This window comes from Populus alba, chromosome 10 (assembly GCF_005239225.2).
Source record: "Populus alba chromosome 10, ASM523922v2, whole genome shotgun sequence".
Lineage (NCBI taxonomy): Eukaryota > Viridiplantae > Streptophyta > Magnoliopsida > Malpighiales > Salicaceae > Populus > Populus alba.
In genome coordinates, this window is record NC_133293.1 from 1795908 (window position 1) to 1810974 (window position 15067).

The following is a 15067-nucleotide window of genomic DNA, read 5'->3' on the forward strand; positions in this document are numbered from 1 at the left end:
AGCCCTTGATTCAGTTGGGAAGGATCCCAACCACTGGCTCAAAGTAGGTATCATGAGTTGAAAATCTGCAGACAAAAGCTGATTGAGTAGGCCTATTTAGGCTGTCACCAGTGCTAATATATTGTCATTTAGCCCAACCTGATCACATGGGGTTGTAGAAACACTGCAGAGGACCCGTTTCATATAAGAGTTTTTAAATTCGGTGGACATTAAGTACATTAAATGCAGCTGCAAAGTAGTCAACCAGACTAGCTTTTTCAGAAAAAAAATAAAATCTGCATACAAAAGCTGATTGAGTAGGCCTCTTTAGGCTGTCACCGGTGCTAATATATTGTCATTCAGCCCAACCTAATCACATGGGGATGTAGAAACAATGCATAGGATCCGTTTCATATAAGATTTGTCAAATTTGATGGACGTTACCTATATTAAATGCAGCTGCAAGGTTGTCAACCAGACCAGCTTTTTCAGAGAAAAATAAAGAAGATAATGAACAGTGATTTTTGGTCAAAGTCCATTTCAGTCCTCTCTCTTTCAATTGAGCCCTGATTGACCCTAAACCTTTTTATTTAATGCAGTTTGACCACTAATTAACTTGGTAAAAATTAAATTTGGTCTTTTAAAATTCGGATTTTCTCAATTAAGCCCAAATTAAACTCCCAAACTTAATTTTTCACCAATTAAGCCCCAAATAAAATTAATTTGACCCGTTTAAAGTATAATTAAGTCTTTGCACTTAATTAAATCCTTCAATTGGACCCAAATTAATTCTTAAACATAATTAAAATTTAATTTGGCCCATGATTAAATTAAATTGACCCATTAAAAATTTAATTATGTCATTGAACTTATTTTTTATGCAAATTCATCCAATAATCATTTAATTTGACCTTGAATTTGCATTTTTTTTCTTCATTTTTGGGCACAATAAGGTACAATTAGGCCTTGAACTTCCTCCAAAATTGCAGCTTGATTCTCCGATCTCCTTTCTCCACATTGTCAGCCTTTATTTTATTTTATTTTATTTTATTTTTGAAAAAGAAATTGATTTTTTTTTAGAATATCCCAGAATTGGGTTATGACAATCGACATGGTTTGACCCGTATTGACCCGGCGAACTTGGTTTTGGTCGGAAATGACGGTTTTGACCCAAAACTGCCCGAAACTCATTTTTTACCCTGGTCGACATGGTTTGAATGAAAAGATACGGTTGACTCGAGAAAAAATATTTTTGAATTTTCATATTTTTCTTAATTTTTTTGGATTTTTATAAATAATAATAAAAATAAAATAACAGTCAAGAAAATTCTGTGTCGAAAATTGGGTTACAATAGTTGCCCCCTCTTTACAATGCTTACGGTGCAAAGGCATTGGAAGATTCATTTTCTTTTGACTTTGCATAGTAAGTTTTGTAAAGAAAAAACGATGGTGGTATCGAAAAAAATACAGATTTTCAGTTGGTCTATTCTTCTGGGCGACCTGCCCAAGTGAAATACATGAAAGTGATTTCAACAATGGTTTTGTGAACTAACCCGTCTGTGAAATCCGACAACGAATGCACCGACATGTCCACCTGAAAGCCCTTTATCCCGTAGAGTGGTCCGGTCGGTTTGAAAATCTTGGAAAAGGCTCCGTTTATTGGCCCAAAGTGGCACCCTCGGGCAGTCTGCAGCCTTCGATTGCCAAATTTGGCAGTTCGAGGTGCACACTTTGAACCAACGGTTTGTATCCCTCGAGTCGAATCAAGGGCTGAGACTTTTTCCTGGTTGAATACAAGATTACCCTCTTTCCATCCCTATAAATAGGAGCCAATTTTGTGCTCAGGAGGAGGAGAAATTGGGCTCCAAATATCGCAAAAAAACAGCCTCCCCCTGTTTCTATTTTTCTTATTTCCCAGTCAGCCTTCTACAACTCACTCCACCCCTTTTACAGCTGCTTTCTCCAGCGAGATAATTAACAAACCCAGCCTATACATCACCACGAACACCAGCTCCACCATAGGAATCCAACCGGCCACCAAGAAGCCACCGTGAACCTCTCTTTCTTCTCCGTCCAGCGTGTCTCTCTCCTCTGCAAACTTCGTCTTCCTGCACAGTAGTAACTTCGGCGGCCAAGCTCTTCACCAACGCTGCCACTAGCTCGTCTTCCACCCTCTCCACCACACTTATCCCTCTCCACCGAAAGCTCCTCCTTTTTACTCCACGGCGGCAGTAGCCAATCAGCACCACTATTTTTCGTTTTCTTCCTTCTCCAGTACCGGCAGCAGCAACGGCACCAAAGCTCTCCATCAACGCCGCCCCAGCCTCTCGTCATCCAAAAGTTCTTGGGCCGGCCCAGCCCACATTTAATATTATATATATTATTATATTATTTTATAATATTATTTTAAATTAAAAAAATTCCAAAAAAAATTTCAAAAATCATTTTAAAAAATTTGTGATGTTCTCAAATATTTTTCTATCAATTTTGCACAATATCGGATTGTATATTTACACTGAAAAATACAAATCCGGTATTAAAATACTCGGTTTTCTCTGAAATATTCCAAAAAAAATGCAAAAACATTTTCAAAAGGAAAAAAAAAATTTCATTGCATACAGCCAAATCCTAAAATTTTTCCAAGCATATTTTTTGAAAAAACAAAAATTGCATCTTTTTCATGTTTTTTTAAAATGGATATCGTAACCAGATTATGATTGTCCATTAGGATTTGTCCAAAATATCAAAAACTTTTTTCCAACCTTTTTTTTTCTAGGATCCGGATGTAGACTTTAATATTTGTGGGGTGTAAAATTACGCGATAATATATATCCTCGGGTATTAAAGATACAAGGTGTAAATAAAAGCAATTTTAAAATTAAGACTTTAGAATGGTTAGGATTTAACCGAATAAGGTAAAAACTTCCTCACGAGGGGAGATCTGCCTTGAACCTTAGAAAAGACCAGCGAATAGAAACTCGACCTAGAAAAGCAATCAAACAATAATGCAGCTTGCCTTAGGTAGGGTGCACTCGGGGTGATGCGTCTTCCCCTTGCACAACCAGTCCCTTACTCAGACTCTCGCAGACCATAGGTTCCTAGTGAAGATAATACTAGGTGGCGACTCCAACGAACCAAGCAAAACACAAATAATAAAAAATCGCTAGTGGAAGCCGCACGGATTTTGACGTGCAATATTATCAAAACTGAAACACCGATATTCTAGATCCCAGAACCCTATCATGGCTTGAAAACAAGCATGTTGGACCCTAATTTTCAGTAAATGTGATAGATCCCCATATTGTTTCTGAAATCAATTTGATCATGAGAGGATAACTTTTCCCAACAATCTAGCAACTATCCTATACCAAGTGGCATGTCATCTAATTTAACATGCTCTGGCAACTGAGACTCAAACTTTGATGGCAAACAATCCCCTTCATCATGTTGGTTCAATTCTGATCTGGTCAAAAATTCCTCAATAGTAATGGATTTTCCATCTCACACTTCCTGTAAGGATCAGTGGAGATATAATGAGAATGTGAAATGTATATGTTAATGCATTGACATTTGTTTTTGTCCTGAAAGGTATATCCTAGTTGATAGGATCTAGCTCATAAGATTTGGCTCAGTTTATTCTATCCCTAAAGATATTTTTTGGTTCTTAGATTGCCCGAATTACCCATGGGGTAGTCGGCCTCTTAACCTTATACAACATGAGTATGGGAAAAAAATTCCACAATACCCGTTGCATAGGGTGAGTTACAATCCAAGCGAAAGTCCAAATGAGCATCAGTGGACATAAGTCACACTTGCCACCTGAATCTTTCTTTTCTAATCTTAAAAAGGACAAGCTCGGGTCAAGAGCTTTTATGGCTTCACCGTGAAGTGTGTGAATACACAAATAAATAACATGCATGCATGTGCAATCTAAAAAAATTGAAATGATTTACAATTGATATTGCATAAAATAAATAGTGCAAATAAAATAAATACTAAAAAAAATAGCAATAACAAAAACAAATGAAAAGCACGTGCAAGCAATTGGTTCAACCCATGTCCCCAGTGGAGTCGCCATTCTGTCGATAATTTACTCCTACCGTTCACGCAGGAACAGTAGGGAAGGAAGAAGAAGGGGAAGGGGAGAAGAAGAAGAAGAAGAAGAAGAAGAAGAAGAAAGGGAGGCTCACCTGGCTGAAGGGGTCGTGGCTGCTGTGATGAGGTGGTTCGGCTGGTGGTTGCAGCGGTGGAGTTGGAGGAGAAGATGTTGACAGCGTCGGTTTCCAGTGGCAGAGGAAGAAAGAAGAAGAAAAAAAAACGCGCGGGAGGGGTTGTAGCGAGGAGAGAGAAACTGACGATGGCTCTTGGTGGTCAGCTGGTGGTTGTGTTGGTTGCCTGTGGTGTAGATGATGGTGGGAAGACCGGTGATGAGGGTGGTGGTGACTGAAGGCCACGGTGGAGAGAGAAAGAAAGAAGAAATGTGCAGAAACCGGAAGAAAAAACTGGTTTTTTTGCTGACTTTGGACCCGATTTTATTTTTGTTCAGGCCATGAAATCCACCTCTATTTATATGCGGTGGAAGAGGAAAATATTTTCTACATTGAGGAAAAATTTCAGCCCTTGATTCAGTTGGGAAGGATCCCAACCATTGGCTCAAAGTAGGTATCATGAGTTGAAAATCTGCAGACAAAAGCTGATTGAGTAGGCCTCTTTGGCTGTCACCAGTGCTAATATATTGTCATTTAGCCCAACCTGATCACATGGGGTTGTAGAAACACTGCAGAGGACCCGTTGCATATAAAATTTGTTAAATTCGGTGGACATTAGGTACATTAAATGCAGATGCAAAGTAGTCAACTAGACCAGCTTTTTCAGAAAAAAAAATAAAATCTGCATACAAAAGATGATTGAGTAGGCCTCTTTAGGCTATCACCAGTGCTAATATATTGTCATTTAGCCCAACCTGATCACATGGGGTTGTAGAAAACATGCATAGGATCCGTTTCATATAAGATTTGTCAAATTTGATGGACGTTACCTATATTAAATGCAGCTGCAAAGTTGTCAACCAGACCAGCTTTTTCAGAAAAAAATAAAGAAGATAATGAACAATGATTTTTTGTCAAAGTCCATTTCAGTCCTCTCTCTTTCAATTGAGCCCTAATTGACCCTAAACCTTTTTATTTAATGCAGTTTGGCCACTAATTAACTTGGTAAAAATTAAATTTGGTCTTTTAAAATTCGGATTTTCTCAATTAAGCCCAAATTAAACTCCCAAACTTAATTTTTCACCAATTAAGCCCCAAATAAAATTAATTTGACCCATTTAAAGTATAATTAAGTCTTTGCACTTAATTAAATCCTTCAATTGGACCCAAATTAATTCTTAAACATAATTAAAATTTAATTTGGCCCATGATTAAATTAAATTGGCCCATTAAAAATTTAATTATGTCATTGAACTTAATTTTTATGCAAATTCATCCAATAATCATTATTTTGACCTTGAATTTGCATTTTTTCTTCATTTTTGGGCACAATAAGGTACAATTAGGCCTTGAACTTCCTCCAAAATTGCAGCTTGATTCTCCGATTTCCTTTGTCCACATTGTCAGCCTTCATTTTATTTTTTTTTATTTTTATTTTTGAAAAAGAAATTGATTTTTTTTTAATATCCCAGAATTGGGTTATGACACCCGATATGGTTTGACCCGTATTGACCCGGCGAACTCGGTTTTGGTCGGAAATGACGGTTTTGACCCAAAACAGCTAGAAACTCATTTTTTACCCTGGTCGACATGGTTTGAATGAAAAGATACGGTTGACTCGAGAAAACATATTTTTGAATTTTCATATTTTTCTTACTTTTTTTGGATTTTTATAAATAATAATAAAAAATAAAATAACATTCAAGAAAATTGTGTGTCGAAAATTGGGTTACAACACTAATTATCGTCACAAATACTTCATTTCCCTTCCAGAGTGGCAATTTAAATTAGTCCACTCATACTCATCCTAAGATGCAATTGAATATTCCATCTTAATTTATAACGACCTAATTTATGGATTTATGATTGGCACATAGACAAGATCTTTTTTTCAAATATTCTAATAATCATGACAAATACTTCATTTCCCTTCTAGAGTGGCAATTTAAATTAGTCCACACGTACTCATCCTAAGATGCAATTGAATATTCCATCTTGATTTATAATGACTTGATTTCTGGATTTATGATTGGCTCATAGATAAGATCGTTTTTCCAAATATTCTAATAATCATGAAAAATACTTCATTTCCCTTCTAGAGTGGCAATTTAAATTAGTCCACACATACTCATCCTAAGATGCAATTGAATATTCCATCTTGATTTATAACGACTTGATTTCTGAATTTATAATTGGCACATAGATAAGATTGTTTTTCCAAATATTCTAATAATCGTGACAAATACTTCGTTTCCCTTCTAGAGTGGCAATTTAAATTAGTCCACACGTACTCATCATAAGATGCAATTGAATATTCCATCTTGATTTATAACAACCTGATTTCTGAATCTATGATCAGTATATAAACAAGATCTTTTTTCATGGTTGTATATTTATACGAATCAAAACTTACATACGAACTTATCCTTTAAATAACTCAATTAGAGTTATTCGTAATACTAATAACAAAATTAACTTCATAATATTATTTGATTGTCTTAATATAAGAGTTAAATACAAGCTTCTATATTCCAATAACCTATACCGTCCAAAATGAATTATTTCTTTGCCATTCTTTTTTTTTTAATGGAAAAAAAAAAGATTCTGTCTCGGGCACCGAAACCTGAATGTTTACAGATATATTTATCTTTACCTGGACGGCAAATAATATGCATATTTATCTTTACCTGGACGGCAAATAATATGCATATTTATCTTTACCTGGACGGCAAATAATATGCCCTAGCGAAGACGGCACCCTGACTTGGTTGTATTGCATGTTAAGAGATCGTTTGATCATTTTCTATGAGATATTTGCTTGTTTTGCCTTCGTGGCCTCAAAGTTGTTTTACAAAAATATTTGTGTTTTTAGGTACTGGTAATCTATATATATAATCCAAATTACTATTCGTTGCCTTGCACTAGGGTTTGAAAATGCATTCCAAAAGGGCCTTTTTAAATAATTTGAAAAAACAAATTTGCTTAATTTTTTTAATATTTTTTAATCGTTTAAAAGTGCTGATACCAAAAATAATTTGTTAAAAAATAAAAAATATATATTTTGAGTAAAAAACACTTTGTAAAAACAATCGCTACGACACTTTCAAACACCCCCTAATAGTAAAAAAATATATATATAATAAGATTTGTTACAAGTTAAAATATTCAAAGAAAAAGAATAATTAGAAGATATAAAAAATATTTATTTTTTATTTATATATGTCAAAAACTTATCACAACCCTTTATATAGAAAAAATTAAAAAACCAACTATTATTACTAAAAAGAAAAACAAAATATTTCCTTTAAATAGAAAAATCATAAGAGCCTAATAATATTGAATAAAAAACTAAAACAAATCTAAATTAGAAAAAAAAAAATTTAAAAAATTTATTTGATGTCAACTAGTGCATTAATGTTTGATATGAATGTTTGATTATTTTTTAAAGAATTTTTATATTAATACATCAAACCATCAGAAAATATTAATTTAATATTTTTTCAAATCAAACATATTTTTAAAATCTACCTAAATTTAATTTCAAATGCAAAAATAAATGATATCAATATAACACATGAGCATGATAAATGGAATCGTATTAATAACTAGTATTAAAATTGAAAATAAAATACACTTGAGGGTTTAGCCCATTGATCAACTGCAAGGCTTGCCTTTGCGAACTTCCTGGGTTCGAACCCTCTCTGTGTACCCTGTCACCCCCGCGGTGTCTTACCTGCTCACTGGGCTTAAAGGATGTTCAGTGGGCCCCGGGGATTAGTTGTGGTGCGCGGTTATCAAAAAATAAAAATAAATAAAATTGAAAATAAAATTGTTTAATATATTGATTTCATAACCATTTATGTACATAGCTATTAGAAGAAAATTGTTTTATTTTTTTAGTTGGGATTTAGATGTTTTGAGTAGGCTATATATACTAGTACTCATGAACTCAGAATATATAGAAGGTTTATTTCCTTGGTTTGTGTTGAGGATCCTCTGCCCTGATCCACGGCCTTCCATATGTGCACTCTTTGATCCTCAGTTATAGAAGCGTTTTTAGCTAATTCCTTTTACTTCTCTTGTAATTAACATTTATGTGTAGTTTTTACACATTTCTGTGAGAAATTAAACACGGTATATATAAACTGTCAAAGCGTAGAGCGATTTATCACATTCCAAAAGAAAAAGGCAATTTTAATTTTTTGTTTTAAATGAATCCTAAGATTTAAACTCAAAGGATAAAAAAGAAAAGAGAATAAACGTCATTAATCACGAGATCTTCCACCGTGATTCAGGGATTAAAGGATGTCCTTGTTTTGCGTGGACAAACCACAAATTATCCCCATCAATTTTTTTAGTTGAATTGATTTGATTGATCGAAATGACCCGACAAAAGAAGTGAAAAGGATTTAGCAATAATTTTATGTGGTGCTTATGATATTTAATGAGTTATGTTGTTATAATTGATATAGCCTCATCATCTTGTAATCAGGGCCACTTTTATGACATGGACAGAGGAAGCCCGCACAACAAGAATAATTTTAGGCTACCTTGACATGTTAAATCAACCTTGTCTCGAATTGATTTTTAAATTAGACTTTAAAACCATAATAATAATTATTTTTATATATAATAATTATTATTTTTATATAATATTAACTTAAATCAACTCATGTTAATTATCTTGACATATGATTTAGGCCTTGTTCCATTCGATTTTTTAGTTGAGTTTTAAAATTATAATAATAATTTTTTTTATTAATTTATATGTTGACTCGGATTACCCTGTGTTGACCCTTCCAATCAGTGATCTGAGTCATGCTTTGGTCAGCATCTAAGTCAGATTTTAAAATTATAATAACAACAACTTTTATGATATGATTTTACGAGACAATACATATTTACCATGCAAAATCAAATAAAAAATTTTAAAAATGATAAAATAGGACTAAAATCATGTAAAATCAATAAAATAAGAAGAAGAAAAATCATGATTTTATGATCTTATAGTAATTCCAAATTCTCATCTTTCTCGTTGCATACCTTTATGTTTACTCACTAATACATGAGCCCCACAAGCACTTGTATCAATGGATTGTTTCTTTAATTAATAATGCAAAGATGAAGGAAACATGGTCCCGCTCCTAATAAATAAAAAAATATCTATTATGAGATAAGATTGACTAGTTTTATGTAAAACAAAAAAAATTGTAATTCTTGATCAGATTATCATAAAATTCTGAAACTTTGCATGGAACCTTCTAATCTGATTTCTTAGCTTGGGTTAAAATTTCATAATTTTTGGAGAAATGCAGAAATTTGACGAAAAATTACAATTTGACTAGTTTTACATTATTGGACATAATTTTCAATCTAACCATCAGATTGAGCTGAAATTTTACGAGGGACCTTAAAATATATTAAAGTAAAGAAATGTTTGAGATTTCATAACATTGTAATTTGAGGATGTTACAAGACTTTGAAAATTCTTATTTTATAGGGATATCTTTACATATAAGAGTGACAGACCATACTCCAAAGTCTGATCTACCACATACTTATTCTTAAATACCATAGTTTTTTCAACTAATTTACATCATTATGACTTCTCTATAGAAAATCTCTTAACTTGACTAATATATGATCGAGCAAGCAACCATACTTCAAGATTTTTAAAAAATATATCTAACTTTGAATTGTTTGATTCTTTAGTTTCAGTTCATACAAAGCATAAAACTCATTATCTACCTCCTTGTTGAGATTTATGATGTGTAATAAATAATATGTAAAACTTATGAAAATTTAACAATATCTAAAAGAAAGTATGCCATGTTTTTATCTTTACTATCTTTATATTTTTTGTCACATAATAATTACCAAACACTACCTTTTTACAATTAAAGAAAGTATTATTAGGATAAGAAAATATATGTTGGTTATTTAATAGTTATATTTATGTTTCTTATTTGGTAAATATACTTATGTTTTTTAATTTAAACTAATAATATTAAAATTTAATATTTATGCATGACAATGTTTAATCTAAAGTGTTTATATTTATTTTTAAAGGATATAAAAGGATAATTGCCTAAAGCCCCATTGTAGAAAAAACGTCATATCAAAAATCCCAAATATTATCTAACTCTTAATCCATTAACTAATTTGTCTTTTTCAATATATATATATAAAATAATTTTAAGGTTTTAAAAATATTAATAAATTTTACTTAATAAGTTTATATGTCTGTAATATTATATTTAAAATATTTATGTTATATGTATAGTTATATTTTATAAAACTAATGTTCTGTATCTATTAGATAAACTTTTAAAAAAAACAATTATTAATATTTTTATGATATAAAAAAATAATAAAAAGTGTTTTTTTAATATATTTTTCTAAAATATAGCTTTCAATAAAATCACTTTTAAAACCAGCTAATGAGCCCTAAATCAAATTTTTTTTATTAGGATATACAAATTCAAATTCCAACACAGAACACCAGGGTCTCACATCATATATTTTTAGAATGAGCGGTTTATACTGATCGGTCGGTCGAAAGAATACTCTGATTTTTCAGAATGAGTGGTTTATACAAATACTCTGATCTTCTAACAAAAAGATACTTCATTTCCAACGAAAATGCTGACTGGCTGGGTGGCTTCCTCTGCCTCCAGCCCTCCACCTTTAATTGATCTATCTCTCGATAGTTGACACGCGTTTCTCCACAAGGTGAACTGAATTTTTTCTAACATAAAATAGTGATGTTCAAGCATTCTCAGTGTATTTTTAAAAAATAAAATCCAAGATTTAACATCATAGAATTTTTATTTTTTTTAAAATAACAATTGCCTCCAAGAATCTAAACATAAAAAGATGAAATTAAAAATAAAATAAAAAACTAGCAAATCCAAGTATGGTCTAGTTGATTTAGATTAACTCAAGTTAACCCATTTAACTCGTAGCTTAGTACTTATCCTGTATCGATTCTCGGGTCAGGTCTAAAAGCTTTGGGAAGCACCAATAAGACCAGCTTCTAATAAGTGAAACGTTGAATGGTAAAATAAAAAAAATTAATTATATAAAAGCATAAAAAAATAACAATTAAAAGAATAAGAACTTAATTTGAAGAAAAAAATATGGAAACCTTAAATTTTTAATTAAGGGGAAAACTTAATAAAAAAAATCAAAACAAAAAAAAAATCAAGAGATTAAAAATCAAATTTAAAAAACAATTAGGATCTAAGAATAAAATTGAAAACAAATTAAGATTTAATAAATTAATAAATTTAAAAAATCAAAACAGTAAATATATGCTAAACGTTAAACATAATCATTATTGAAATCTACCAGACACCAAATCTTACTCATGAATTTACAATCAAACCAAATCTATCGTTTCTTTCCCATACACACACACACACACACACACACGTATGGAGGGCAAATCATTTTATACATCCTTTTTAAGAAATTAAACAACCAAGGCCATGGCTTCCCACATCTTTCTCTTATGCACACCTTTTTTTGTTTATTCCTTACTTGCTTATGCTTCCTTCTTTCCTTCTTTTGCTTACTCGGCTAGTACTGGAGCTGCAAAAGTAGCAAATGGAAGGAAGGAAGCGGAAGCTCTTCTAGATTGGAAAGTCACTCTTGACAACCAAAGCCAATCTCTCCTGTCTTCTTGGGCTGGAGACAGCCCTTGCAACTGGTTCGGAATCAGCTGCGACAAGTCTGGTAGTGTCAGCAACATAAGTCTGCCCAATTCTAGTTTGAGAGGTACCCTAAATAGTCTCAGATTCTCTTCCTTTCCTGACTTGACTGTGCTTATCCTTCGCAACAACTCGCTCTATGGGTCCATTCCTTCACATATAGGTAACCTTATCAAATTTGATTTGTCTTCAAATAGCACTTCTGGCAACATACCACCAGAAGTTGGAAAATTGGTATCTCTTGATTTGCTTGATTTGTCATATAACAACCTTAGTGGTGCTCTTCCTACGTCCATAGGAAACTTAAGCAACTTGTCGTATCTTTACCTTCACGGCAACGAACTCTCTGGTTTCATACCTAGGGAAGTAGGAATGCTTGAAAATCTATCTGACCTTCAGTTGCTCCATAATAATTTTGAAGGTCCAATCCCTGCTTCGATAGGAAATATGAGATCTCTCACCAGTTTACTTTTGTCATATAATTATCTAACTGGTACAATACCAGCATCTTTAGGAAACTTAAAACCTGACTATCCTTCAGTTGTCATTTAATAATCTAACTGGTACAATACCAGCATCTCTAGGCAATTTAAAAAGCTTATCCGTACTTCGCCTTGGGAATAACAATCTTTTTGGTCTCATTCCTCCAGAAATGAACAACCTTACACATTTGTCTTCGTTACAAATATATTATAATAGATTGTCTGGTAATCTTCCACGAGATGTGTGCCTTGGTGGATTACTTTTATATTTTGCTGCAGATCATAATTATTTCACGGGACCTATCCCTAAAAGCTTGAGAAATTGCAGCAGCTTGTTGAGACTCAGACTTGAGAGAAACCAACTTAGTGGAAACATATCTGAAGCTTTTGGCACACATCCTCATTTGAACTACATGGATTTGAGTGATAATGAATTGCATGGTGAACTTTCATTGAAATGGGAGCAGTTTAACAATCTGACAGCCTTCAAGATTTCTAGAAACAAGATATCTGGAGAAATTCCAGCTGCTCTTGGAAAGGCAACTCATCTACAAGCTCTTGACCTCTCGTCAAATCAACTAGCTGGGAGAATTCCCAAAGAATTGGGAAATTTGAAGTTGATTGAACTTGCACTCAACGATAACAAGCTTTCAGGTGATATTCCTTTCGATGTCACATCGCTATCTGATCTCGAAAGGCTTGGCCTCGCCGCGAACAATTTTAGCGCAACAATTCTTAAACAGCTTGGCAAGTGCTCAAAACTAATATTCTTGAATATCAGCAAGAATGGATTCTCAGGGAGTATTCCTGCTGAGATGGGGTCTTTGCAGTCTCTTCAAAGTCTTGATCTCAGTTGGAATTCCCTCATGGGAGGTATAGCACCGGAGCTTGGACAGATGCAGCAGCTAGAGGTATTAAACCTCTCCCATAATATGCTGTCTGGTCTAATTCCAACCAGTTTTAGTAGGCTGCAAGGCCTCACTGAAGTGGATGTATCCTATAACAAGCTAGAGGGCCCCATTCCTGACATCAAAGCCTTTCACGAGGCACCATTTGAAGCAATTCGCAACAACACCAACCTGTGTGGCAATGCAACTGGTTTGGAGGCTTGTTCTGCTCTCATGAAAAACAAAACTGTGCACAAGAAGGGCCCCAAAATTGTCTTTTTGACTGTATTTTCTCTGCTGGGTAGTTTGTTGGGCCTGATTGTAGGCTTTCTTATCTTTTTCCAAAGCAGAATAAAGAAAAGGTTAGTGGAAACACCACAAAGAGATGTTACCGCGAGATGGTGCCCTGGTGGGGATCTGCGCTACGAGGACATCATTGAGGCTACTGAGGAATTCGACTCCAAATATTGCATTGGTACAGGAGGGTATGGAGTTGTATACAAAGCTGTACTTCCATCAGAACAAGTCCTTGCCGTGAAGAAATTCCACCAAACACCAGAAGTTGAGATGAGCAGCTTGAAAGCTTTTAGAAGCGAGATTGATGTCTTAATGGGTATACGTCATCGAAATATTGTGAAGCTGTATGGTTTCTGCTCGCATGCCAAACACTCATTTTTGGTATATGAATTTGTGGAAAGGGGAAGTTTAAGAAAGGTACTGAACGACGAGGAACAAGCAGGAAAGATGGATTGGGATAAAAGGATGAATCTTATCAAAGGCGTAGCCAATGCTTTATCCTACATGCACCATGACAGCTCTCCTCCGATTATTCATAGAGACATTTCCAGCAACAATGTTCTTTTGGATTCAGAATATGAGGCTCATGTCTCTGACTTCGGTACAGCTAGGCTCTTAATGCCTGACTCATCCAATTGGACATCATTTGCTGGCACCTTTGGGTATACAGCTCCAGGTATGTCGTTAAGTTTCAATATCACCTTCTACAGTAGGTTAGTTTACAAAATCACTTGAAAACAAAATAGGTGCAGTAAATTATTTTGGCAAAATATAGCATGACCACCGCTTTTGCAGAGTTGGCATACACAATGAAAGTGGATGAAAAATGTGATGTGTATAGCTTTGGAGTATTAACATTGGAAGTAATGATGGGAAAGCATCCTGGCGATTTCATCTCATCTCTGATGTTATCTGCTTCCACCTCCTCATCATCACCAAGCGGTCACAATACAATCTTGAAGGATGTCTTAGACCAGCACCTTCCACCTCCTGAAAACGAACTTGCAGACGGTGTGGCACATGTTGCAAAACTAGCATTTGCTTGCTTACAGACCGATCCCCACTATCGGCCAACAATGCAACAAGTTTCTACAGAGCTTACAACTCGTTGGCCTCCATTGCCAAAGCTATTCTCGACGATGGAATTGGAAGATATACTGGTTCACAGAAATGTTATTGGCTGAATTTTTCCAGTATACTTGGGCGTCTTGTGAAAAACAACTTGTTTGACAAAATGTAATATTCAATAATCAAGTCATCGCCAATAAACCCTCAAGAGTTGTTATTGTCTGTTTTAGATATTCCGTCCAAAGCATCATTTTAGATGAACTTGGTGAATGTCATGAATCTTGTAATTTATTGCCTTCATTTGTATCAATTGCATTCCTACTACATATTTTTTTTTGGAGAGTAATAAACAATCCAATTGCCAACACAAAGACCGTACAATATTAATAAATTCATTTGTCATGTTGAAATTCCATATTTATTCCTCCGGGTCT

The 15067-nt window shown here is 33.9% G+C and overlaps 1 pseudogene; it reads left to right on the top strand.

Annotated features, from left to right (window-relative positions):
* Nucleotides 1–11677: 11677 nt before the first annotated feature.
* LOC118036991 (uncharacterized) lies at nt 11678–14861 on the top strand (annotated as a pseudogene).
* Nucleotides 14862–15067: the final 206 nt, after the last annotated feature.